At 44.7% G+C, this 25,035-nt stretch overlaps 1 pseudogene; it reads right to left on the bottom strand.

Moving 5' to 3' along the window:
• Positions 1-423: 423 nt before the first annotated feature.
• On the bottom strand, positions 424-25,013 carry LOC128404307 (anaphase-promoting complex subunit 5-like; annotated as a pseudogene).
• Between the last annotated feature and the right edge of the window lie 22 nt (positions 25,014-25,035).

The following is a 25,035-nucleotide window of genomic DNA, read 5'->3' as shown; positions in this document are numbered from 1 at the left end:
CCACGAGAGCTAGAAATTTTGTTCTTTTCCTCAGAAGCTGGTGAGGATGGCATGCTTTGTGGAACCTAGAAGTATTTTGAGAAAGTGACGGTACTGCATCAAAGCCAGGCATAGAGGCTCTTAGTCCTTTCTGAGCCAACCACTTCTGTGTTTCCAAACACAGGGGAGGCGGGGAGAAGTCCCACGCTTTATGAAGAAATTGCACAATTTGCAAGTAAATCTCCAATTAGCTGCCCACACAACTAACCTTTTGTGTTCCTAAAGCCGACTTTCCCTACAGTGGAGCCACTTGTAAAGCCAAATGCTCAAGTCTCAGCTGCAAGAAGAAGGGGGGGCAGGAAATCCCCAAGCAAACCATGAATTGCAGCCAAAGCGAAACATATTTCAGGGCAGACAGAAACATCCTTCTTTGTAGCAAGAAAAAACCCCAAAACCTACAACTTTATTGGTACTGATTTCCAAATGCTGAGGATTGCACAGAACAAGAGACATATAACAATAAATGGAAGGAGGTGGGGGAGAAACTCCAGAAGTTTTGGGCTACCACCTCATCAGCCCCAGCCCAAACATGAGGACAGGACTGGTCTCGGAAAGGCTGCTGCAGAGGAACGGATTAGGAGGCAATCTATTTGAGAGTTCTCTTGCCCAAGTCCTGCTGAAGTAGAACGGCGCTGAGCAGTGTTGTTCTGGAATGAGGTCCTCTGCTCAAAGGGCTCATTTGAAGGCGTTGATCAAGGGGACCCCCCCGCGCAGGAAGCTCCTGGTGCAGCTGGCGGAAGAGCATGGCACACTGGTTCCTCTCCTGGGTCTTGCCAAGGCTGTGGAACAGCCTGGCCTGGAGATAAAGGACATCTCGGAGCTGCTCCTTACAGTCCACCTTGGCAAAATAGGTTTTGGCTTCGTTGAGGTTCAGGATAGCTGACTCCAGAGCTGTCAAAAAAGAGCAAAGTTTTCCTTCTGCTGCTTAAACATTTGCCTGTTTGTTTCCTAAAATCCATATATTGCCTAGCTGTTAAAAAACACCCCCCTCAAAGATCAAACAGTGAAATATATTAAAATGCAGTTGATTAAATAGATTATAAAGCCAGCTGCCTATCTGGGCCTTCAGGATTCTGCCTGAACCAAGCCTCCACCAGCCACGCCTCTCCTTGGCCCTGCTCTGTCCCCTTCCCATATCACTTCCCTGGCTGGACTGTGTCCCTGGGCGGAGGACGGAGGGTGGTGTGCATACCCAAGGGATGCCCTTGAAGGCCTGTGCCTCTTGGGCTGAGTCCTCCCACCCGCAATATATCGTTTCACTCGCATGCCTATGGAATAGAGATGAGGAGGTGCAAGGAGAGTTCTTACCTTCCGCCTTCTTCTGGGGAGGGTAGGAGGCAGCAGAGGCGACCTGGCACTTGGCCACCAGGAAGATGGCAGCTCCTTTGTCCAGCACTGCCCCGTGAGCCAGGATGGGCTCGATCGCCATGTGCAAAATGCTCAGCGCTTGCTCGGGAATGCCAAGGATTAGCTGGAAGGGAAGCGGGAGCCCCCCAACGTTAGGCAGAGATCATCACCTGCTGGTTTCGATTCCGCTTTGCTGAATTAGGTATTGTGTAGAAGTTAAAACGGGGTTTGGGGAACTTGTGTCGCTCCCAGATGTGAGTGGACTACAATTACCACCATCCCCAATGGCTGGCCGCGCTGGCCGGGACTGATGGGATTTGGAGTCCCAACTGCAGATTATGTTGCTGTTTTAGATCTCACATCCCAAGGTCATTCACTAAGCCCAAGTACAGGAGAATGAAATAAATGCCTATTATCCCCCCTTTTGTTATAATTATTATAGATTTATATACATAAAATATATATTTATTTACAGATAAAAATAAGAACCCCTGAAAACAGAGATAGAGCAATCATTTAAAAACAATTAAACATTGATAGATGCATTAAACTTATATGCATATGTAAGTTTTACCATTTCTTTCTGTGCATCGAATTTTAAACTGCAAGCCTCTTGGGGCAAGGGGCTGTCCCCTTACAGCACACTGATAGAACTGCATAAAGGAGCAGGAAGAACAAAGCAGGTACGGCTTGCACCTGTGCCAAATATACCTGGGAGAAAGCCAAGTTGAGGATGGTTTCAGAGGCCAAGTACTGGAGGCGGTATTCCTGGGACAGAGCCAGTGCCTGGAGCAGGACGGGCAGAGCTATTGTGTGGCACAGAGACCTCCAGTAGAGCTCAGCAATGGACAGGAGGACACTAAGTCATGCAGGGCGGAGCAAGGAAAGAAATACAACAGTGTGCGTAAGTAGAGGAGCGGGAAAACCCAACTCTTAGGAATGTAGGAGACTACTGCCTATCAAGTCAGACCACTGGTCCCAATTGTCAAGTATGGCAGCAGTGGATCTCCAGGGTTTCATAGAGCCACAGAATTTTAGAGTTGGAAGGGGCCCAAAGGGTAATAAATAATAATAATAATAATAATTTATTATTTATACCCTGTCCATCTGGCTAGGTTTCCCCAGCCACTTTGGGCGGCTTCCAACACAATATTAAAATACAATAATACACCAAACGTTAAAAGCTTCCTTAAACAGGGCTGCCTTCAGATGTCGTCTAAAAGTCTGGTAGTTGTTCTCTTTGAAATCTGGTGGGAGGGTGTTCCACAGGGTGGGTGACACCACCTAGAAGGCCCTCTGCCTGGTTCCCTGTAACTTGGCTTCTCGCAGTGAGGGAACTGCCAGAAGGCCCTCGGCGCTGGACCACTGACCCCGGGTAAAACAATGGGGGTGGAGACGCTCCTTCAAATTGACTGGACCGAGGCCATTTAGGGCTTTAAAGGTCAGCACCAACACTTTGAATTGTGCTTGGAAACGTACTGGAGTTCAACCCACTACAATGCAGGAGATGCAGTCAAAGAATCCCCGGCAGATGGCCCATCCAACATCTGCTTAAAAACCTCCAATGAAAGAGAGTCTACAAATTCCAAGGTAGTCCATTCCACTGTCAAACAGCTCCTACCAGCAGAAAGTTCTTCCTGAGGTTCAGTTGGAGCTTGAAGCCATTGGTTCGGGTCCCACTCTCTGGAGAAGGAGAAAACAAGCCTGCTCCATCCTCCATGTGACAGCCCTTCAGATATCACCTCTCCTCTTCTCCAGGCTAAACATACCCAATTCCCTCAACTGTTCTTCATAAGGCTTAGATTCCAGACCCTTGACCATCCTGGTCACCCTCCTTTACATACCTTCCAGCTTCTCAGCTGGGAACTGGACACAGGACTCCAGGCTGGGTCTGACCAAGGCAGGATAGAGTGGTGCTATTAGTTCCCTTGATCTGACCAGTGCTTCACAAACCTGGGTCCCCAGCCATGTTGGACTGCAACTCCCATCATCCTTGACCACTGGTCCAGCCAGCTAGGGATGATGGGAGTTGTAGTCCAACAACAGCTGGGGACCCACATTTGAGAAGCACTTTCAGAGAGGAGACATACCTATTCCTACCTAGGGGTGCTGGGAACGGAATCCAGGACCTTCTGCCTACAAAGTAGGTGCTTTACTACTGAGCCACAGGCCCTGCCCAGCACTTGAGGCTGGTATTATAGCCCCACCCCTTCTTGCAGGAAATGGAGAGAATAAAACAGAGGAAGCAGTGTGAAAGGAAGGACACTACAATATATCTGAAGTGATTTACGACCAGAATAAAAAAAATTAAAAATGCACAAGGATTTTATTCTTATTTTTAAAATAAATATAAAATATAATATAAAGTCTGAAGTGATTTACAAGCAGAGTAAAAAAACAATAAAAATAAAAACACACGAGCATGTTTATAATGTAATCAAAATACTGGTGCTGCCCAAATGCCAGGAAAGCAAAACATTATTTGTTAGTGCTGAAATGAGGGCTGCCCTGATACCAGGTGGGCCTCCCTGGGGAGAGCATTCTGCATGCGGGGAGCTGCTACAGGAAAGCCCTGTGAGCTTCCCCCAGGCCCACGAAAGAGAGGGGCCACCGAAGCAAGAGGCCCAGCAGGACCCCCAGCCTCACCCCACGGCTGCAGGGCTCTTAGAAGGCCCCCAGGGAAACTCAATGCTTACCTGATCACCATCTCGGTGTTCTTAATTTTCTGGCAGTGAATCAGGAGCTTCTGCAGGAGTTTGTGCGCCTCAGACATTTGATTCTGCGCTTTAAGCAGGATGGCTTTTCTGGAAGACAGAATCCCAGGAGCCCCCAAAATGGAGTCTGAAGCACCTCCAATTTGCAGTGACTTCAAGTGCTCAAAATCAAAGGGATGTCAAAGTGCTTATTTTTGGCTGGATCAAGTGTAAGATTTTATTTACTTGTATCCCACATTTTAGGGCCTTACTGTCACCAGCCACTAAAAACAATAACCAAATAAATAAATTCATCATGTTCTTTTAAAAATATCTGGGAATTTAAATTTCTGTGGTTTAATTTATGTTTAAAATTTTGTATATTATTTGTTTTTTATCACAGTAAGCAGCTTTGAGACCTAGATGATGAAAAGCAGGATATAATTATTCAAAATAAAATACAGACTTCTAATAGTATAATGCAAAGAATGGATTGCAATGAAGCGTCAATAGTTTCTGATTCAATCCTAATGCAGGGGCTCCGAAACTGTGGCCTGCAAGTTTCATTCAGGTGGCACATGGTGTGTCCACATTATATATTCATAGTGGTTTTTAATTGCATTTTAATTGCTTCTTTTATTTTTATTTATTTTATTTATTAAATTTATATACTGCCCTTCATCCAAGGATGAGTTTACAGTATAAAAACACAAAATTCATAACATAATAACAAACAAACAAATAACCCCTCTCTGAAAGGTCACAGAACTCAGCAAGGCAAAAGTCACCTCGCCATGGCAAGAGCCAATTGGCATTGGGCAACAGACTTTTCAGAAAGGGGGAGTTAGAAATTGTTTGCTTTCCCTCTATTTATGGGCTTACGGGTGGCATCCTGCCCTAACCAGAGCATTCACACTGCGGGTCCAGAGCAGCATGGTATGCAGAATGCAGCTTGCTCAGATGCTGCCGAGGGAGGGGGGCACGCAGAGGGGCAGGAAGGCCCAGGCCCAATCTCTGGCAGCACCGCCATTTTACAAAGGATTGGGTGGCAAGCGAGGAAAGACTGCCTGAGCTCCAGAAGAGCAGCTGCCAGCCAGAGAAGACAATACTTGGCTAGGGAGACAAATAGTAGAACTTGCTCCATCTAGCTCACACTGACTGGCAGCAGCTCTCCAGGGTTTCCCACAGGGGTCTTGTGCAGCTTCACCTGGAGACGCCAGGGATTGAACCTGGAACCTTCTGCACACAGAGTAGGTGGTCTGCCACAGATCTGTGGCCTTGCCTTTAGGGACTAAGGAAGCATCCCAGTTATGTTTCTCTCTCTTCTTAAAAGAAGCAAGTTTTCCCAAGCTCCTAGGGCTGTACGATGGGTAGTGAAACATCCAGGACTGGCAGTCCATGCACTCAATGGCTGAGGGCCAATGAGGCTTTTCCCAACTCATGCAGTAAAGCATTACTAATGCATGTACAAAATGTCTTGTGTATATTTTTTATTTTTATTTTCTACAGTGGAACAGTGGGAAAAGCTAGCACAAGTAGAAAGAAAGAAAGAAAGAAAGAAAGAAAGAAAGAAAGAAAGAAAGTTGGAGAACAAAGAACCTGGGAAGAGAGGGAACCTTCTTCTCTGAGGCTAAAATGACATGGACAAGAATTGACCAAATTTGGGTAACTAGAGGACTGGCTCCGAAGACTAGTAAAGTGGAAATCTGCCCTAAAACCTGCTCCGACCATAATGCTGTGAAGATGGGAATGAAACTGACGCCAATTGGTTCCTTTAGATGGAGGATGAATGATACTTTGTTCAGGAATGAAGAATTTAATAAGAAGGCCCAAAAAACTTTGAGAGACTATTTTGAGACAAATATGAACACCACCGTGGAAAAAAGAGTAATTTGGGACGCAAGCAAAGCGGTTATGAGAGGATTTTTGATACAACAGAATGCAATCAAGAAGAGAATTCAAAATGAGAAAAAAGATAAAATCCTGGGAAAAATAAAGGAAGGAGAGAAGAAACTGAGGGTGAAACCAAAGTCACAGGAGATTTTGAAAGAAATAAAGTTATACCAAGTACAATATATGAAAATGATGAATGAGGAAATGGAAGATTAAACAGATGAGACAAAAGACATTTGAATCGGCAAATAAGTGTGGAAAACTGTTGGCTTGGCAAATGAAAAAAAGACAAAAACTTAATACCATTACGAATCTGGAAGTGGAAGGAAAGAATATACAGAACCCAGTGGAAATTAGAAAGTGTTTCCAGAGGTATTTTAAACAACTATATACACTGGAGACGCAGAAAGAAATGGACATTGACAAATTTTTGAAAACTAATGGACTACAAAAAATTTCCCAGGAAAAAAAGTTAATGCTGAACTATAAAATAACGGAGCAGGAAGTAGAAGGGGCCATTCAGAACATGCAATTGGGTAAATCTCCAGGACTGGATGGACTGACTTCAAGATATTACAGATCTCTGAAAGAATGGTTAATACAACCTTTAAAGGAAGTCTGTAATGAAATATTGGAAGGGAAAAGGGCACCAGAGTCGTGGAAGGAAGCGTACATTACACTTATACCGAAAACAGAGACCGAAAAGACACAGCTCAAGAACTACCACCCCATATCTCTGCTTAATGTGGATTATAAATTTTTTGCAGATATTTTGGCTAAAAGATTAAAAAAGCAGAAGAAATTCATAAAGATCAAGCGGGCTTTCTCCCGGGCAGACACTTGTCTGACAATACGAGGAACATAATTAATATTTTAGAAAAACTACAAGTGAAGATTAATACTAAAGCAGTTCTGATATTTGTGGACGCGGAGAAAGCCTTTGACAATATTTCCTGGAGTTTTATGAAGAAGAATTTACAGGGGATGGGGGTTGGTCAAGGGTTTGGAAATGGTATAGGTGCAATTTATTCAGAACAGAAGGCTAAATTAATTGTGAATAACGTAGTGACGGAAGAATTTAAGATTGAGAAAGGAACACGACAAGGTTGCCCAATCTCTCCATTGCTTTTTATATCAGTCCTGGAGGTTTTGCTAAATATGATTAGAAGGGACCAATCAGTAAAAGGTATACAAGTGGGAGCTAAACAGTACAAACTGAAAGCATTTGCTGATGATTTGGTATTGACTTTACAGGAGCCAGAATCTAGTATTAAAAGAGTATTAGAATTGATTCAAGAATTTGGTCAGGTAGCAGGCGAAAACTAAGATTTTAGAGAAACATCTAACTGTGATTGAGAGAGATAAGTTTCAGAAGGAGACAGGTTTAACACTGGTCAAGAAAGTGAAATATTTAGGGGTTAACATGACTGCTAAGAATGTGAATTTATTTAAGGATAACTATGAAAAATGTTGGACTGAAGTGAAAAAGGACTTAGAAATATGGTCAAACTTGAAGTTATCACTGTTAGGCCGAATTGCTGTGATAAAAATGAACGTATTGCCAAGGATGCTCTTTTTGTTCCAAACACTGCAAATTTTGGACAAAATGGACCGTTTGAAGAAGTGGCAGAGAGATATCTCTAGATTTGTCTGGCAGGGCAAGAAGCCTCGTATAAAATTTAAGATATTAACTGATGCTAAAGAAAGAGGTGGATTTGCCCTGCCAGACTTTAAACTTTACTATGAATCAGCCGCTTTTTGCTGGCTGAGAGAATGGATGCTTCTTGAAAACACTGATGTGCTGGATTTGGAAGGTTTTAACAATGTATTTGGTTGGCATGCATATCTGTGGTATGACAAGGTTAAAGCACATAAAGCGTTTAAAAACCATATTGTCAGAAAAGCATTGTTTAATGTCTGGATAAGATATAAGGACTTGTTAGAAAATAAAACTCCGAGATGGCTGTCACCAATGGAAGCAAAGGCTCAGAAAAAACTCAATATGGAGGCCAAACGGCCGAAGTATTGGGAAATTCTGGAGCAAGAGGGAGATAGACTAAAACTGCAGAGTTTTGAAAAATTAAAAAACAGAGTGCGAGACTGGCTCCATTATTATCAAATAATGGAGGCATATAATTTGGACAAAAAACTAGGCTTCCAGGTGGAAAAATCAAAATTGGAAACAGAATTGTTAGACCCCAAAGTTAAGAATCTGTCAAGAATGTATAACTTGCTGTTGAAATGGAATACTCAGGATGAAACGGTGAAATCTGCTATGATTAAATGGGCACAAGATGTTGGACATAACATTATGATGGCTGACTGGGAACAGTTATGGACCACAGGTATGAAGTTTACAGCATGTAATGCCTTAAAAGAGAATCTAATGAAAATGATTTATAGGTGGTACATAACACCAGTCAAGCATGCAAAAATCTACCATTTGCCTGATAATAAATGTTGGAAATGTAAGGAGACTGAAGGTACATTCTTTCACCTTTGGTGGACATGCCCAAGGATTAAGAATTTCTGGGAGATGATTTATAATGAAATGAAAAAGGTATTTAAATATACCTTCCTGAAGAAACCAGAGGCCTTTCTCCTGGGCATGGTCGGCCAATTGGTGCCAAAAAAGGATAGAACTTTCTTTATGTATGCTACAACAGCAGCAAGAATACTCATCGCAAAGCACTGGAAGACACAAGATCTACCCACCGGGGAAGAATGGCAGATGAAGCTGATGGACTACATGGAATTGGCGGAAATGACTGGCAGAATCCGAGACCAGGGAGAAGAGTCGGTGGAAGAAGATTGGAAAAAAATTTAAGTATATTTACAGAAATATTGCAAAATTAATGAATGTTAGAAGGATGCTAGAATGAAGTTATATGGTTTTAGCAGAAATGTTATAAAGAATTAAGTAAAAATAGATTGTTAATGGGCCAAAGTGTAAAATCTAAGGTCAGATTGTGTTAAATTATAGAACAAAAATTGAGAAAGATGGAAAGGATTTGCTGAAATAGCTAATTGAACTAGAATACAAAAAAGGGAGGTGTGAGGAGGTCGATGAAGCAAGTAAATGAAAGATAAAGATACGTAAATACTGGTATGTGTTTTTAAATGTTTTTGTTTTTCTTATTGTTCTGCTGTATTGTTTTTTGCTTTCTTTTTCTTCTTTGATATATTGTAAGGTATTGCTTTGTTTTGTTTAACTTTTTATTGTTTCTTTTTTCTTTTTTTCTGTAACTATTAAATCTTTAATAAATATCATTTTTTTAAAAAAGAAAAAAGAAAGAAAGAAAGAGGGAGGAATACAATGCCTTAGCCCACAGGCATTTTAATCCCATGTTAATGCTAATCCTGTTTCAAGGGGACATCAGAAGAGGCCCTTGTTCCCGCAGGTGTGTGATCTCTTACCTGTAAACCCCCTCGGTGCTATTCAGGGCTGTAATTCCAGCCACCAGGGAGCCAGCAACATGGTACTTGCCATCGTTCATAGCTCTGTCAAACTGGATCTTCTGGTCAAACAGCATCCACAGCTGGACAAGAACATTTCCGGATCAGGTTAAAAAGAAACAGGACAGGAGTCTTACTTACACACAGACCTCATAAATATATGACATGCCAACTTCATATAGGTATATATATTACAGAGGTACTAACATTTCAGCTTCTGCTTTCTTTGGCCTGACACAAATCAAAGGGTGCTGTAGCCAAGATGGCCATGACAGAACCCAGAGGATGGGGTGCTTGCTTTAGCAGAAAGGGTCAGGTATTGTTATCCTCCAGGATGCAGTCGTCTGGCGTTACCGGTGTCACGTCCATGCATCCGGAAATCCTTTCCAATATTCCTGGATCAGGTGGCATCTCTTTTTCCAGTTCACTCATCCCTGCAGTCCCCTCCCTGTCCATTTACTGAAGGGACTCTTTCGTCCAAGTCCTTTGCTTAACCATGTGCTGCGTGGAAGAGGACTTCCTCTTGCCTGCCCTGAATCTCATGCCAATCACCTTCCTTGGAGGACCAAGGAGAGGAGGAGGAGAATCACTTTTCTTTCTTCACACCATGGATAATGGCATCACTTATCTCTAAACCAGGGCAGAGGAACCTGTGGCTCCTCCAGATGTTACTGGATTGCACCTCCCACCTTCCCTGAGCACTGGCCATGCTGGCAGGGGCTGGAGGGAGATGGGAGCCCAACAGCATCAGAGAGGCACCATGTTAGCCTTTTTTCATCAGGTGAGCTGCTCCAGATCCCTGGTCACATTTTGGGTAGGGTTTTACTTTTCACCTTTTCTGCTCGTCTTTCCCCAGCTGTACATTAGCCTTTTTGAGATGTGGGAACCAGAACTATTCTCACTCAAGTCTGCAGAGAGCTTCCTCCAGGTGAAGCATGAGAATTTAAAGGTTAAGAAGGCCTCCCCCAAATCCTGGACACAGCACTGTTCAGAAATGCTACCCAAAGCAAGCTGAGAGTGCTTCTTCTTCTTCCTCTTCTTCTTCTTCCCTATGTCATAAAAAAAGATAAGTCTCTGCTCCCAAGGAGCTTACAGCCCAAACATTGGGCCTCACCTGTGCATGCTGACTGTTGGGAGGAAATCTCTCATTCAGGTGCTTCAGTATTTCAGAGGCTGCTGTAAAATAGCCCTGACACAAACATACACAGAAAGACAAGACTGAAGTAAATGTTCAAGAAATTGGTTCTCAAAATAGAAATCTTGATGTCTATAGGAACTCCAAGAAAAATATAAGATTTGGGGAACAATCCTGCTAAGGATAAGTGCTTTTAAGTCACATTGATTTCAACAGAAGTGAGAACTGAAAGAGCCCTAACAGAACTTGCCTTTGACTGGACTCTGTCCTTGACTATTTATTTGATTTCTTTTTTATTTCCTAATCTGCCTTTTTGCCATGGTACACAAAGGAGTTTACAAGAAAAATAGAAAATATAAAATGCCCCAAAATGAAACAGCCTGAAAATAAATAACTGATTAACACACCCTTAACTGATTTGAAGAGGTTTGTTTGTTTTTTCTTTTCATAGTATGGCCTACTTTGTCAGATGCAGAAATGGAAAATTTAAAATGGTTCTACCCAAGCAGGAACTGTAGAACCTTCTGGGACCAGGGAACTATTCTCTATTAGACTCACTTTTTCAGGTGGAACCCCCAAAGCACATCAAGGCTATACTTGGGCAGTCATGGAAAGCTATCAAACATACGACACTTGCATGAGTATCCAACCACAGAGTTCACTTGACAAGGGGACTCCACAATGGGCAAGTGTCATCAATTTGCTGACGTCAAGGTGGTGGTCTGATGGGAGCTGCTCTTTCCCAGAATGGGAAACCGAGAACCCAGCCACATCTTGGAAGTGGGCACCATCCACTGGTGTCCTGCATGGACTGTGCAACAGCTGAATTGATTGGTGGGTGAGATAGGAGTGCCACAAGGAGAAAAAGCAACCCTACTGGATGAGGGGGTGGAGCCTAAGGATGATTGAAAAGGCTTGGAAGTCTGACAGACAAGGGAGGCAAGCAAGCATGCTTGCAGCAGATTCAGATGATACCTGAATATATATTATTAGACGTTATCTTAGGGCTACCATATGTCCTGACAACATTTGGGCTCAACAACCTTTGGAGTGTCCTGGTTTTTACTTTTTGAAATATGACAACTCTACATTATCTATACTTATAGCAGCCCCCATTCACCAAATGGCCCTAGGGTGGATTACAAGGCCATCACAACTAAAATCAAAACAATCTCTCAAAGGACCTGTTGATGGCATTCTACCATTGCACTGTACTAACTTATGGTCTGTGCGTGTGGTTTGGGAGCTGCACGGACAGGGAAAAAACAATGCTATCCAGGGTTGTAAAGACTGCAGAGAGAATTATTGGGTGCACTCTTCCCACCTTAGATCAAATCTATGCTGCCAGGTGCCATAAGAAAGCGGCAGAGATAGCACATGATAGTACGCACCCCGGAAATGATCTCTTTCAGCTTCTGCCTTCTGGAAGAAGGTATAGGGTTATAAAGGCCAGCACTAGCCGCCTGAGAAACAGTTTCTATGCTAATGCAATTCTGGTTCTAAACGCAGCATAAGGGGTCTCTGTAGTAAAGTGTATTTTAAAATAGGGTTTTAGAGTTTTTAGGGGTTTTTGAATGTTTTATGTAGTTTTGTGGTAGTTTTATGTAGTTTTTATGTAGTTTTATGTAGTTTTTCAATTTCATTGTTCCGCAAGGGACAATGACAATAAAGATATTGTATATCGTATATACTTCTACTAAAATTGTAACACAGTCATACCTTGGGTTACAGATGCTTCGGGTTGTGTGATTTCGGGTTGCGCACCGCGCCGAAACTCAGAAGTACTGGAACGGGTTACTTCTGGGTTTCGGCGGTTGCACAGAAGCGCCAAATTGCGCTTTGCGCATGTGCAGTAGTGCCAAATCGTGACCCGCGCATGCGCAGACGCGGTGCTGCGGGTTGCGAACATGCTTCCCACACAGATCACGTTCGCAACCCGAGCATCCACTGTATTAAAAACCACAGAACAAAGCAATAACAATATTAACAGAACAGCAAAAGGCTGGTGGAAAAAAACTGAGCAGTCAGAAGCAGATAATTCCTAGGCCTCTGAGGCTTTGGCACATCTTGTCCTCTCTCTTCCAGGAGCTAAAAGCTGGAGCAAAAGCTCTCTCTAGCAGCAAAGGGGTGTCTTTCGAGGGCTAAAGACGCCAGAGACTTGCTCTCCTAGTTTAAAAGCCAAATTTCTCCTTGGTCTTCCCAGGCTGTCCCAGAGCCTTTTAGAACCAAGGTGCTGCTTCAGGGGAAGAGTGACCTCTCCCTCCAGCCTCCAGGAAGAAAAAGAACAGCCAGTTATAGAGCAAATACTGCGTGGAACCAGAGCATGCAGTCCCACACACACACCACCCACCTGCTCTGCGTGTAGTTCTGCCAGGTGGCACAGCACCACAGCAAACGATTCGGTGTTGTTCTGCTGCACGCCCACGTTCACAGCCTCCAGGCTGTTCATGCTCAGCAACATCTGGGCCTGTTGGAGGGCCATGGTGCTAAGGCAAGAGGAAGATTTGAGCGCTGAAGGAAGCTAGCCACAGACCCAGCACCTCAGGCTATGTGCAGAAGCATCTCATGTACTTTGCAGCAAAAAATAAAATAAAATCCTTTGCCAGCAACATTTAAAAAAATAAATATTTTTTTTGCATGTTCCCTTTTTATTTTATTTTTGCAGAGATTATTTCAGTTCTGCTGGTTGTGGGGATGACAGAGAAACTTTGTAGGGCAATGAATCCCTGCTTCTGACAGCTGGAGATCTTCTCCAGCATTCCCTCAAACTGCTGAGGTTTAGTAGGGACAAGTGAGATCTGCAACAGAATGTTGCAGCATGGGGTGCTGCCACCCAGTGCTCTTGGATACTCCATCCCACCCACCCAGGCCTAATTAGTCAGCATTTCATCGCCACTGAGCATGCTCAGTTCTTTAGGACTTCCCTGTAGGTTCACTGCATCTTCTTCTGGCAAAGTCAAGTTGTACATATATTGAATAAAATAAGTTGGATTGAGCTGTTTTTTGTCTTCTCCCACCTGAAGCTGTTTCCCCCCTGGAGCAGGTGGGCCTGCTGTGCAGCCCTGGAGCAACCTACGGCAAGAGGGAGGCATCATGCAACAGGGAGCAGACGAAGCCTCTGGGGCTGCCAACTATATTCAGATTTTTGGTACTTCTGCAGCTGATGGGGTTCTGCCAAGCCTGCTGGTCAATCTTTCTCATGCATGAGTGGTGCCACAATGGTTACATATGCAGCAGCACTCACAGCTTGAACACTGGAGATAGAAGGAATGGTTGCCCACAAGCTTCCAGGGTTTTAGAATTTTTACTTTTGCACCCACCCATTTTAGAAACTTTTGTTTTTAACTGACAGCAGAGAATATCAGGAAGCCTAAGTCTGTGGCCAATACCACATTCAGCAGCCTTTCCACATTTCTGCAGAATCAGGGCACGAGGCAGGCAGGCGCTAGCGGATGGATAAGGGTCTGCTCTACCTGCGACCGTACAGTCTCCAAATGGCCGTCTTCTGAGCAATGCTGATGTCAATGAGTTCGGACAAGCTGTGTTTCCAGTGCAAGAGGTCGGAGTCCTTTAAGGCGCCCATTAGTTTGTTGGCAGTCTTCCCCGCAAAAGCTCTTTGCTGAACCAAGGACTGGATCCCCAGGGAAGCTAAATACTAGGAGAAAGAAACAAAATAAACAAAGTCACAGAATTTGAAAAGGGAAGCAATTAGTCAATGAGAGCCCCAAGCAAACGACAAGAGTCAAGCTCGCAGGGCCAGAGTTTGGAGAAGCGATGCAGCTCAGCGGCAGAGTGCCTGCAGGAAGTCCCAGGTTCAGTCCCTGGCATCTCCAAGGACAAGGTGTGTTTGGGGGAGCAACTGGGAACAGGGTGCTTTTGGGTGTGTCACACCAGTTACAGAACCTTCTCCCTAGGGAGGGTTGCAGCCAAGCATCCAATGTATTTTTAAAAAAGGGAAATCTGCTGTGAATGCCCTTTACAGTTGTACAAACTGCAGTTTTGCTTATTGCTAACAGCCCTTAACACATTTAATCCAAGGGCTGTGTAAAATGGTTATAATGACAAAGGAATGGATAAATAAGGGTGGGAGAGACATACTGGCAATCCAAAATAGACGGCTTTCTTCACAGAGTGCTCCAAGAGCACACAGCTGTCCGACCTTTTCTGCTCCAAGATGTACAGCCAGCTCTGGAAAGTGAAGAGTTAAGGGGGGGGTGAATGAACAACACTGTTGCATAATAGTTTAAATCAGTCTTCCATAACTTGGTACCTTCTAGATGCTTAGGAGTACAGCATGTGCTGGCTGGAGCCGACGGGAGATGTAGTCCAAAACATTAGGAGGGCACCAGGTTGGGGAAGGCTGGTCCACAGACACAACAGAGGAGCAGTAGATTCTCCTCTTTTATAGATGCCTGCAAACTGCCTTTCAGGAGTCAAGCATGCCAAAAGTGAGCCTCACATTAAGAATGGATGCCAGTGGACCACAAATCAATGGGACCCACAAAGTTATGGTCATAGGTTTTGACAGTGGTTGATGCTGCTTCTGATGTTTCACAGCTTTAAAGATTTTATTCTGCCATTGAGGCAGGCATCTTCTCTCTCTGATTGGTGCCATTAAAGGGGAAGGAAAACTTATAAAAGCCAAGGCATTTGCCAGTGAAGATTTGAGAACAGAGTTTAAACTCCTACAGGCGTTTAAGCTCCCAGTGCAGTGTTCAAATGGTTAAGGAATACAGATTGAGCAAAAGAATGCTTTTACACAGCCATACTTGTTACGGCCAGAGCCAGCTGGAGGCAAAGAATCAGCTTTTAAAACCTAACAAGTCAATTGTTTTCCTCGTTTCCTTTTTTAAACTAGATGAAACATGGGCTGGATGGAAACAACAGATCACAATTTTAAGCCGTTTAGTAAAACCAGCCAAGATTTTTGCAGACCTGCAGCCTGTCCGATCCTCAGAGTTTATGGCAAATAGGAACAGCATCTGTGAAGGCACCAGTAATGGAAAGGAAGTGAGCAACAGTTCTGTCACACCAGCTGAAAGCTTCCATCATCTTACCAGGCAATGCTGCAGGCAGACGTGGTCATTGGACTCCTGAGCGATCCGGATAGCTTCCTGAAGGGCGAGCTCAGCCTGCTGGCTACAGTCAAAGGAAACACAGAGGTAGCCAAGAATCTCTTCATGCAGACTCATCCAACAATGAGATGTTACAGGCAGGGAGGTGGAAAAACCCAGGGATCTGGTAGGAGCAGGCCTGGAACCGTCAGGGGCCAAAAAGATCATATCCCATTGTTGATTCCCCACCCCTCCCAGTGGACTTCAGGGTTAGCACTAAGTAGAATCTTGATGCTAAGAGCTGGGGGCGGAGCACTTCTGATCCACAGGACACTCTGGGACCTTTGCACGGAAATGCAACCACAGTGCAAGGGGTCAGCTCCGGAAGGCAGAAGCAGGAGTGGTAGCAACAGCAGCTGGGAAAATAGGCCAAGGGACCGGCTGGATATGTCTGTGTGGAGACCAGCATCGAGAGAGAGAAGACAATCCCTCTGCCCCCACCGGCACGCTAAGGTCCCCCCTTCTCCCACCTTGGCTCATTGAAAAAGTGGCTGGCTCTCAAGTCTTGCTGGGGGCTCAGCGGGTGAGTTGTGCATCGTGTTTTAGAGAAACGTTCAGTCTCAGTTGATTCATTTTCAGCACAGCAAGGAAAAGAACAAGTGAGCGAGATAACCACTTCATTTGTGTTAAAAACGTTTCATCCATTACTGGAATGACAAATTTCAGAAAACATCTCTGATCAGGGCAATCCCGTCAGTTGCTGTTTATTTGTATAACTACATTTCATATCAATTTTTTTAATATTATTGAATGAAACTCAGTGAGTTTGGGTTGTATCCAGCTAGGCCATGCTCACGGTGGACCCACAGAAATCAAAGGAGTCATGTCAAAGTCTATTCATTCAATGGGCCCACTCAAAGGCTGACTTCACTGAACAAATCATGTTACTCATGTTTCCCTCCATTAAAATGCTGGTGATGATTTTCTTTCCAATTTCCTATTACTATTTTATTCTTTACCATCATTTTATCACTACAATTTTTAGTTTATTTTGTTCTATTTGTTTGCAGTTACCATTGCCAATAAGGAAGGGAATTGTAAAAGAGATTACCATATTGCATACCTGACCTCCCCGGAACCCCCTTGTGCAAACATCTTTACCTTCTGAAGGTGGCATGCTGAGAGGGCCTTCTTCCCCTCCCCCAAAAAGGCAGAGAGCTTTTAAGTGCTCCGCCTTGCTTACCAGGCAAGTGCTGCTCAGCAAAGGGGCTCTGGGATGCCCTCGTGAGATCTTGTGGGACCACCTTGAGTTCACATGAGATCTCTCAGAGGGAAAGCAGCAATGTGGCAGATGGGGGGAGAAGATCTCATGCCAATTTGTGCAGCAGGAGGAACACAAAGCAACTCACTAGTGACCAAAGCGGCAGTGCAGCGCAGCCAGGTTGAGAGCTGCGTATCTCAGGCTCCGCCCGCAGCCTTCATCGCCGTTGCTTTTGCTTTCTGCGCCGGTGAGAATCAAGCGGTCAAAATAGTGAAGGAGACTGTGTGTTGAACTGAAGACATCTTGGACCCGAAGGCCGTTCAAGTAGCTTAAATAATGCTGGAAGTGAAAACAGCAGCAAACAGCAGCTTGTGAGTGATCAGAGGCAACTGCAATGGCCACATTGAACACAGATTTAGCGCAAAGTAATTTAGTGAAAGGGACGTGGGTGGCGCTGTGGGTAAAACCGCAGTGCCTAGGACTTGCCGATCGTATGGTCAGCGGTTCGAATCCCCGCGGCGGGGTTAGCTCCCGTCGTTCGGTCCCAGCTCCTGCCCACCTAGCAGTTCGAAAGCACCCTTAAGTGCAAGTAGATAAATAGGTACCGCTTTATAGCGGGAAGGTAAACGGCGTTTCCGTGTGCTGCGCTGGTGCTGGCTCGCCAGAGCAGCTTCGTCACGCTGGCCACGTGACCCGGAAGTGTCTCCGGACAGCGCTGGCTCCCGGCCTCTAGAGTGAGATGAGCGCACAACCCTAGAGTCGGACATGACTGGCCTTCGGGCAGGGGTACCTTTACCTTTACCTAATTTGGTGAAAGGCTGCAAGGTCACCCAATGATAAATCTAGGGGCCGTGAGGCCAAGAATCTGGTGGGCTAATTTCAAACCACAGTACTTTCCACTTTCCTTATCACTGTGGACCCCAACCACGTGCTCCTCTTTTTCCTGCCTATTCCCTCTTTCTCAATTTCCCACCCCCTCCTCCTTTCAGCATTCTGTACCAATTCCCATTGCTTTCCCAGGTGCCCTACCTTTCCCAGCTGCTAATTTGTTGACACATTCTTCTTTTCTGTATGACCTCCTTTAGAAACAAGGCACCTCAACCAACGACAGCTATGCTGCCTGACCTGCCTATGGCATACTAGCTCAGCAAATGATGGTCAGAGATGTCACTAAAACTGTTACCAGTGCTACCAACACCAAACTGCTGAGTGTGCTACAGTACAGATTACACCAGACTGCCGGGGGGGGGGGACCCAAACCAAACTTACCGCTTCAGCAAAATCTGGGTTAAATTTTAACAAGCTGTTCAACTCCTTTTGCAAAGATGCTGGAGAGAGAGCTTTGGTCTCATCATTTTTCAATAAAGATGCCTGGAATTAAATTAAAAACCTGTCACTTGAGCAACCAGACAAAGACAAGCATGAATTTGCTGGGATTAAAAACCATTTAAATTTATTATCACCACAGCAACAGAATCCCTTCCATATCAGGAAGAAAAGGGTGGTTGACAGCATGTTTACAAATTGCCATGGAGAGATTTAGCCAAAGCTTCGTTAGGCTACACTCAAAAGAGAGGCTCTTGCTAATTTGATTACGAAGATGAAAAGCGGGCTTAAGGGATTCAGGCAAGAATGGCTCTCAAACATGCCTTTCATTCTAGAATCCAGATGTCAATGCAACTGAACTCAAAGGCTGGGATCCAAAGCCCTTTGAAATTTTCAATCACATCAAGAATATATTTTACTTTAAAAACTGTTTCAGAATTCCAACAGAGTGAATAGGTATTAAGGTGTGAGGAAACAGGACAGACCTCACATGGCATTTTAAAGACACTAAGAATGGAGCACGTCTGGGGATAACCAGGTGCCACCATGGAAAAGCCCCCCTCCCCACACCTTTAGCTCACCCGACTGGCAGGTTTAAGAATAACTATTAACTTACCTGTTGAGATAGGAAGCATTCTGCTTGCTTCTGTGACAGCGGGCCATTGCAAGATATTCCTCCCTTGAGACAGAGCAAAAGACCCACTGTGAAATTTCTTCAGAATTCTAGCCTGCTAATAATTACAAGACCACCTTACCCCAAGGCTACCAAGGAGGCTGAAATGGCTTTTCTATATGCTCAGCCTATTGAATCATAAATGAAGAAGTCCTGGGGGGTCAACCACTACTTCTGGCCTGAACCACTCACTCACTCATTTTCAGCCCCTCATTTGCAATATGGGTGTAATATCAACAACCTCCATGTCTTCCCAGGGTTGTTGTAAAACAGATTGAGATAATGTGCCTTAAGGAGTGGGGGGAGATGGAAAATGAGCTCAGAGATACAGCACGTTTTGCAGGAGGAAGATCCTACATTCAATTCCTGGTATTTTCTGTTAGAAGGATCTAGTCACAGATGGTGGGAGAGACCATTTTCTCAAGATTCTGGATGGATTTGCTGTGCCAATTAATGATTCTCATTATCTTGGAAAAAAGGGACAAGTGAGGTGCCGCAGGGTTCTGTCCTGGGCCTGTTGCTGTCCAATATCCTTATAAACGACCTGGAGGAAGGAATTGAAGGGATGCTCATCAAATGTGCAGATAACACAAAGCTGGGAGGGATAGCTAATGCCACAGAAGACAGAACTGGGATTCAAGATAGCCTTAACAGATTGGAGAACTCGGCCCAAACTAACAAAATGCATTTCAATTGGGACAAATATAAGGTTCTGGAAGAACCAGCTGCACAAATATAAGATGGGCGATATCTGGCCTACCAGTAGTACCTGTGAAAAGGACCTAGGGGTCTTAGTAGACCACAAGCTTCACGTGAGTCAACAGTGTGATGCAGCAGCAAAAAGGGCTAATGCTCTTCTAGGCTGCATTAACTGAAGTCAAGTCTAATGTTCTAATCAAGGGAAATTATAGTCCTGCTCTATTTTCCCTTGGTCAGACTACAGCTGGAGTACTGTGTCCAGTTCTGGGCGCCACAATTTAAGAAGCATATGGACAAGCTACAATATGTGCAGAGGAGGGCAACCAAGATGATCAAGGGTCTGGAAACCAAGCCTAATGAGGAACAGTTGAAAGAATTGGGTATGTTTAGTCTAAGTGTGAGATGAGATATGATAGCCATCTTCAAATATCTAAAGGGCTATCACATGGAGGATGCAGCAAGCTTGTTTTCTTCTGCTCTGGAGGCTACGGCCTGAAGAAGTTACAAGAAAGAAGATTCCAACTAAACACTGGGAAGAACTTTCTGACGGTAAGAGCTGTTTGACAGTGGAACAGACTCCCATGAGAGGTGACTGACTCTCCTTCCTTGGAGATTTGAAAGCAGAGATTGGATGGCCATTTGTCATGTATGATTTAGTTGAAATTCCTGCACTGCAGGGGGTTGGACTAGATGACCCTCAGAATCCCTTTCAGCTCTACAGTCCTATGATTCATGTGGCTGTGCTGGCAGCAGCTGATGAGAACTGGGAGGACACCAAGCTGACAAAAGCTGCTGGAAGGGTTTATTTATCAAAGCAGGGCAGAGACAAGTTTTAGAAACAAATCTTAGAAGCTTACCTGAGAGGCCCATCAAATTCATCTTTCTCCATCTTCCCTTCCAGCTCCCCACAGTGGGTCCGTTCCATCTCAGTCTCGTCTCCTCCGCTTTTCTTCTCATCATTTTGGAAGTACTGCTGAAGAGCCGTGTAAAGCTTGTACACTTGGCTGAATGAGAGCTTGTTGTACGCCAGGATCATGTGGCGCAGGAACAAACCTACAGAGAGAGGGGGGCAGGATCTGTTTCTTGGAGTGTATATGAGTGTATTAAGATGTCTTGATCTCCATCAAATCCTGCAGTACCCACTCACACCACCACTTATAACCAAGATAAGCGTACTCTGCGCTAAAAAATTTTTTAATCACATGCCCAAATAAACTCTAATTTTGCACTCTGGATGAATGATGCAACTTAAGCAAAGCAAATCCACTTTGTTTTGCATAGCTTGTTCTGGTCATGAATAGTGATTAGGAGCTCGGTGGCTCACTTAACATGCAACTCCAATCACTAGAAACCATATTCAACCATACCACTGGCTTCTGAGATTTTAACTAACATTTCCCATCCACTTTTCTGTATATCTTCACAGGTGTAAGGATCAGAAACCAGTACAGACTCAACTCATAGAGAACTGAATTCTTTGCTCTCCAGTTTTCCTTTATGCCCACAGACTTTCAGCAAATGTATAAACCCACCCATTCCTTTCTGACCTCTCTGCTAGCCACGCCTTCTATAGAGGAGTTTCCCTAAGACAATAAAGAATTCTCAGACCTCCTCATCTCAAACCAAAAGGCTTCTTTTTCCTCTTTCTCCCTCACACACAGTTTCCTCCATGGTCTCCACTAGTGAAAACATAAGTGAAAGGCTGCTTCTCACCTGACAAAAATTGGCACGCTGAAGTCACTAATCAAAACCATGTTTTGTGCAACATGCAGGTACTGGAAAACTGCAGCTTACTGGAGTTTTAAAAAACTATTATCGCTGCAAAATATCATCAGACGTGATAAACTACACATGACTCTTTGTAATGTTAGAAACAGCTTTACTTTGAGAATATGAGGCACGCGCCTTCCCCTCTGTCCCCGGACCCCTTTTGAACCAAGGGGCGGCAACGGGGAGAAGCGATTCTCCCTGCTGCCCCTTCCCTTGCTTTAAAACAGGTCCGGGGACAGAGGGGAAGGCGCTTCCCCTCTGTCCCCGGACGGTCTCCATAGGAACGCATTGATTGATTTTCAATGCATTCCTATGGGAAACCGTGCTTCGCAAGACGAAAAACTCGCAAGAAGAAAAAACTTGCGGAACGAATTAATTTCGTCTTGCGAGGCACCACTGTACTAGAAATGACACCATTACATCCTGCTACTCTGTTAGTTTTTTTTTTATATTTATAGGTAGACAAGTTATCCACACCTTTAAAGTCTATAAGCAAGCATTTGCAAAGAGAGCTTTATGTTGTTGTTTTTAAAAAGTTTCAAATAAATGACTTTTTAAAAAAACAAAAACTAGGTGTTATACAAATCTGTAGCCAGGATCCAAAGAACTACATAATTAACTCTATTATTAGAACTTTTTAAACAGTATTCTGAAAGTGAGTGACTTCCAAAGCAATTTGTGATATGACATGAGGGCAGTGATGTCTGTTTTCCCAAGACCATCCCACGGAACATGTGCCCATCAGAACCCTCAGAGTAGGTATTTAGCTCCTCAACAATATGTCATTTTCTCCCAACAGTTGCCAAAATAAATTTTATAAGTCAATGTTCCAATCCTTATTTTCATTTGCCCAAGGGGAGATCATTCTGGGGGAGGGAGATTTCAGCTGGAACATATGTGGTGTGACTCCCCTCCCATAAGGCTTTTCTATAAAGGTTATACAAAGTCCTATACAAACAAATGCAACTGCTTCAAATTTTTAAAGAACAGGATATAAGCAATGTCTGGAGTGAGCTAAACCCATCATACATATTCATAGTGAGTTCTAAATTCCAAGTGCCTATTCTGATGTAGCCAAAGAAGAACCATTCTTGCGTTAATTAGTATTTATTGTTGTGTATTAATCACCTTGTAAAAATGTCCCAGTTCAATGTAGAAAATGTAACAAAAACATTTAAAAACAACAGATTACTTTAAATATAATACAAAATTAATAGATATGGCAGAGACCTATTCATTCAACTGGGACAGCTTGAGAGAGTGGAGGGCTGTCAGGGCTTGCCAGGTGTTTTTGGCCCTTGGCCCTTTAAGTAGGCCTCACCCCAGACCAACAGGCAAAGGCTCCTGAGGAGACCATAACTGGACATTGTCTGGAGACTCCAGCTGTGGGAGGAGGGAGGAGCACTTTCCATTAGCTGTCTGGTGAAAGAGAGGGAACCCTATTGCTGTGCCTTACGCAGAATGAAGGTGGGGCGGGGTATAAAAAGCCTTAGAGAACAGGATGAACATCCAGAGGAGGGAATAGGCTGGAAGCCTAAACAAGGCGCTTCTACAGAGATTGGATATGGTTCTTGCTTCCCCACTGGAAGCTTTCTTCAGGCTGGGCCTAGACAGAGCCCCCGCCCCGCCAAAGACCTGGAGAGGCATAGAAGCCCTCCATTTCAGAATAAACCTGCCCCCTGTTGGAGGAGACCCTCCCCTGGAACCCTTAAGCAGCTCTAAGATTTGACTTGCTGGGATTTAGGACTGACTCCTGAGCAGAATGAACTAGAAAAGGGAGAGGGAGAATTGGACACTCTGAAGAAAGAACTACAGTGGTACCTCGGGTTACGAACTTAATTCATTCTGGAGGTCTGTTCTTAACCTGAAACCATTCTTAACCTGAGACGCGCTTTCGCTAATGGGGCCTCCCGTTGCTGCTACGCCGCCAGCGTGCGATTTCTGTTCTCATCCTGGGGCAAAGTTTGCAATCCGAGGTACTACTTCCGGGTCAGCAGAGTTTGTAATCCGAAGTGTTTGTAACCCGAGGTACCACTGTACACTCAAGCAGACCCCTGGAAGAAGAGGCATCATCAAGCTTGGGGAAACCCCTCACACCCATGGTTTGCATAAGTACACCTGCACGTGATGGGGGATGGGAGGGGGAACCCAAAGGTGGGGGGAACTACAATGCAGTCCAATGAGGTTTGAGCATGCTGAGTGGCCATGCAATATTGACTATTAAGGGCAGGGAGAGAGGGAGAGGCAGGAAAACTGGGCTGGAGAATTGATAGAATAGAGTTTCCTGGAAAACGGCTTTGTTGGCTTACTGCATATTGAACCAGAACATTCTGCACTGTCCTTTGGTTTGCCCACTTGTTTAAGCAGCCACATTACTCTGTTTCAGGTTACTTAGACAATGCAAACTTTAGATCAAAAGTCACTAAACCTGACTAAACTACGTCAATTTATCACGTCCTTAACTATATACTTGTTTAATTCTGCTTGAAAAGTATTCAGGGTTAAGATTATGAACTCTCATCTCAGTTATGCTTATGGAAAGAACAAATGAACTTACCTTATTTGAACAGAACTCGCTAAGTGTGGGCAGCATTCTTCAATAGCCTTAATCAAGCGAGACAGTGTCATATCAGGCCCCTAAATAAAGCACATGGAGAAACACAAAATAGTTAACAGCAATTTCTAAATGAATACAAAAGTAAACTGTACCAGCTCCAACATCTATAGCCATCTTTACTACTACAGGAAAGAATGTGCCCAACTTTGATTGCTGCACTTGCACTACAAGAATTCCCAAGCTGGGTAATGAAGGAAAGAAAAATCACGAATAGCTCCCTATGCATCCAAAGAACCCTACTGAAACTCCGCCTTCCTTGCAGCTATGAAGGTGCAGCAGCCCTGTCTTCTTCACCTGGTCACTCTGGCGCTGCCATCAAAGGCAGTCCTACTCCCAATGCCCATCCACTGTATCTCCAGTGAAGAGGGGCCAGAAAACATAAGAAGAGAAGAGCACTGCCAGAGCTAAACAAAGGAAAACCCTGACACCTCCAGTGAAACCTAACCTACCTCACAGGGGTGTTGTGAGGGAGAGAGAACCATGCACACCACCTTGAGCTCCTTGGAAGATGAAGGTGGCATATCAATGCAAACAAATAACAAACCATAAGCTTTCGCCGACGACAGTCCGCATGGGCATGAATCTGATGCCCCGTGTATGTAGGTGTGTGTTGGATAATAAGCGGCGAGGAGAGAGAGGAATTAAGTGCATCAGGGACAGAGCTAAACCCGCGTCCGACAGCGCGGCCACTCGCCCAAGTGCTGCCCCGGCCGACCCCCCGACCCCCGCTTCCCTGCCCCACCTGCAGCAGAGGCAGCAGCAGCCGGTTGAGGCGCCGCCTCTCGAGCAGGCTGAGGTGCGGCCCGGCCCGGCCCAGCTCGCCGATCAGCACCAGCAGCGCCATCTTGTACGGAGTGACCCAGTCCTTGATGCCGAAGACGTTGGCGTGCACCACCCCGTTGGTCATCATGGGGTTGAAGTACAGGCTCTCGTGCACGCTGGCCATAGCGCCGCTCCCGGCTCAGCGGCGGGCACAGACCAGCGACGCACGCACGGGCGCTGCGCAAACGCCGCCGTCACCCCGGCAACCGCGCCTTCGTCCCGAGCCGCCCCGGCGCGAAAAGCCCAGGAG

This window comes from Podarcis raffonei, chromosome 16, assembly GCF_027172205.1.
Source record: "Podarcis raffonei isolate rPodRaf1 chromosome 16, rPodRaf1.pri, whole genome shotgun sequence".
NCBI classification, from domain to species: Eukaryota; Metazoa; Chordata; class Lepidosauria; order Squamata; family Lacertidae; genus Podarcis; species Podarcis raffonei.
Note: the sequence above shows the minus strand (reverse complement) of the source record. Positions and strands in the feature narration are given on the sequence as shown.